We start from the raw sequence: 3,494 nt of genomic DNA, 5'->3' as shown, positions 1-3,494 counted from the left end.
TTAGCTCAAGGGAAGGAGGTTTCCTATCTTCTCAACAATCTCTGTTACATGAGAATATTGACAAACGTATACGGACGTATGACATCATGCACACACACACACACGCACACACACACACACACACACACGCACACACACACATACACACACACACACACACACACACACATACAACACATAGAACATATACACACATACCTATTATTGCTCAAAAACTAGTTTTTATTTTCGTATCTCGCCAGTACGTAGTCCCTCCTCCTCTTCTCAGCTTGTTGCGTGCACCAATTCAACTGACCTGGGATCTAACACTAACTTTAATCAAACGATACCTCCTCTTACTTCACCCCTTTCCTGTTATTTTTTCTTTTCCGTATTTGAGTATGTAGTAATAAAACAACTTCTCTTTGTGTCGATACAAAACATTACTTTCTTGGAGTTTGCTGCTTTTACTATTTGACTTGGATTTCTTTTCTATCCGTGTTATTTTGGGATTTAACTAGCAATGAGTATTTAAGCTGTATCTTTCATCTTTTTCCTTATATCAGTCATTTGTGTGCTGCCGTGCTGGGGCACCGCCTCGAAGAATTTTAGTCGAATGAATCGATCCCAATACTTTTTATTTTTTATTTTAAGTCTGACACTTATTCTATCGTTCTGCCGAACGTAAAGACACCAACACCTGTTGTCAAATGACAACAGTCACAAACACGCGCGCACACACACGAAAACACACACACGCGCGCACTCACACGAAAACACACACACGCGCGCACTCACACGCACACACACACACACACACACACACACACACACACACACACACACACAACCAGCTTCTTTCAGTTTCTGTCTACCAAATCCTCTGACAAGGCATCGGTCGCCCCGAGACTAGAGTAGAAGCCACTTGCCAAAGGTGCTACGCAGTGGGACTGAACCCGGAACCATGCGGTTGAGAAGCAAGTTTCTTACCACAGAATGACTTGTCTCTATTACATAGAGACCATGCTCTCTACCACATAGAGGCCATCAAGTTGAAGTGAAAAAACTAGTGCGAACAGGAATCGTAAATGGATTAAGTCGGTCATTAACCTTAACCTATTACTAAGGTTTGGCGTGAGAGACACATTCAGCCACATTGCGAAAATATTAAAGTTTGTCATATCTACAGTGAGAACAACACGTAATAATTAAGTTAAAATTTAATCATGTTCTCAAATAGGCACTTCATTAAATATTCAAATGTTGATTTCTTTTAGAGATGTGATGATTAATATGGGACGAATCATTAGTGCGTGAAATGATGATCAAACTGAATGTAATACTAACAAACATGATCATTCTTGTGAAAGCTAAAAGTTGCTATGAGAAGTTGAAATTTTTGATACCAAAACGCTTCCTCACTAGTGAAGGTTGGCTTGGAAAGTTTAAGAAGCGCCTTAATTTACACAACATTAAAAAGACCGGTGAAGCTGCCAGTACTGATACAGGGGCTGATATTAATCATCCTGAAAAGCTGAGATAATTATTGCTAGAGAAGTGCACAATGTTGATGAAACTATAATTTTCTTGAACGGTAGATCGACTAAAACTTTGATTTCTACTTAAGAAAAACGAGTACCATGCTTTGAAAACCTTCCAGTTTCGTCTGTTGTTTCATATAAGAGATCCTTTTGTGCTGCTGATGATATGAATTTAAGTTTTCTACTTTTAAGTTTCATACTTCTAAGAGCTTTTAAGGATTATGCCAAATTTAATCTAGCCGCGGTTTCGCGTTAAAAGATGGCTCGGAAGGATTTTCCATGACAGGTTTACGTTTTTGCCCTGCTGTAGAATACTACGAGCCGTGTTTCTAACGTAATACAGTTTCTTTTAGATATTACTCCAAGTTACCCTATGATCTTTCCGATAGTGTTGGAGTAGAATATAATCTAAGAGCAAATCTTAGTTCCAGCCTATGGATAATAGCGTGTTGCATGGCTTCAAGGTATATTATCTGGGAACTTCAAAATCATTTATAAAAGCAATTGATTGGGACGATAAACCTATAATTAGGGACTTCTGGAAAAAGTTCATCTTTATGCATGCTGTGAATAACGTAACTATTAGATGCTTATGAATAGCGCTTAGAAAAATATGATCAGACTGAATCCTTTCCTAAGACTGGTTTTACAACTTTTATATGTTCTGCTATAGAAAATTCCATGTCATTTGTAATATTTCCAGAAAAGCACTGTTTCATTCAGAAAATACACCAAATTATAGTGTAGGGTTTGAAGAAGTCAATGAAAGATGATGTGATTGAGTTGCTAAGGTTCAATAGAAAAAATTTGTCTTAAGAGGAGTGAGATGCAGGATAAGAAGAGGATATAAATGAATCATGTATCCCATTTCAGCAGACTGTAAAGAACATGTCTAAAATATTGTTAGTTGTAGACAAAGGCTTGCAAGATTTTGTTGGCAACGATTCTAACAGTGAACGTAATATAAAACTTACAAAAAGTGTTCATAATGACCTTAGTTTCTACACAAAGAGATGTGTGTCGTAAACGTAAGCAACGTTGAATAAGTTTTTCCTTCTTGCAGCAGATGATGTCAGTGTACAATGCAGAAGATAGTACCTCTCTTCCTCCCACTAACCCCCTTTGCTCCAATTCCCATCCCTCAGCCGTCAACATCGTTTGTAGTGGGTATGGGTTGTGCTACTAAATTACTCTATTGTTATTTATTCCCTTACATATTTCCCTTCAAATAATTTTACGTATACATACATCACTATTTGTGTCTAAAAGTAGCTATTTTTCAGCGTAAAAGATATATTACTTTGAAGCTATAAAAATCCGTTGGAAGGCGTTTTAGTTTTTAACATGATGTCTTGCAAACAACTCGCACATGCAAGTGATACCAGTCGAGAACTCCGCATACCGGAAGCCACCAAGTGTATGGGGTCATCAGGAGAGAATGCGCGCCGTTTCGGGATCTACCTCTCGACGGCATCAATGCGCACCGGCCTCCCTCACTGATATGAGGCCCCGCTTGCTAGATCAACTGGTTATTAAAAACAAAACTCAATATTTCTCTAACCATCACTCATCGTCACTTTTTCACCAAATCCAGTGGCTAGCCTTCTCCACTGTATTTTGGATATCACTCATGGTGGTATTCGCTTTACGATGAATTAGGACTAACGATAACAACAATCGCCTCACACTGTGTCCTACAAACCCTCTACATCCAACTTCGATTGGAAAATGCTCCACTTTCCAACCTGCGTCTTCACATTTCTCGAAAAAATTATGTTTCTAGTTAAGGAATTTCGTTACGGCAAAATTTTTAAGAACAGGGGATTTCTATACAGCAATTATACCGTTGTATGTTCGTTGTGTGTTTAATTTAGCCATTTCATCACACATGAAGATGGCCATACTCACTTTCTGCTTATTGTTTAATATTAAACAAAAAGCAGAAAGTGAGTATGACCATTTTCATGTGTAATG

This window comes from Octopus bimaculoides, chromosome 7 (genome assembly GCF_001194135.2).
Source record: "Octopus bimaculoides isolate UCB-OBI-ISO-001 chromosome 7, ASM119413v2, whole genome shotgun sequence".
NCBI lineage: Eukaryota > Metazoa > Mollusca > Cephalopoda > Octopoda > Octopodidae > Octopus > Octopus bimaculoides.
This window is presented reverse-complemented; position numbering follows the sequence as displayed.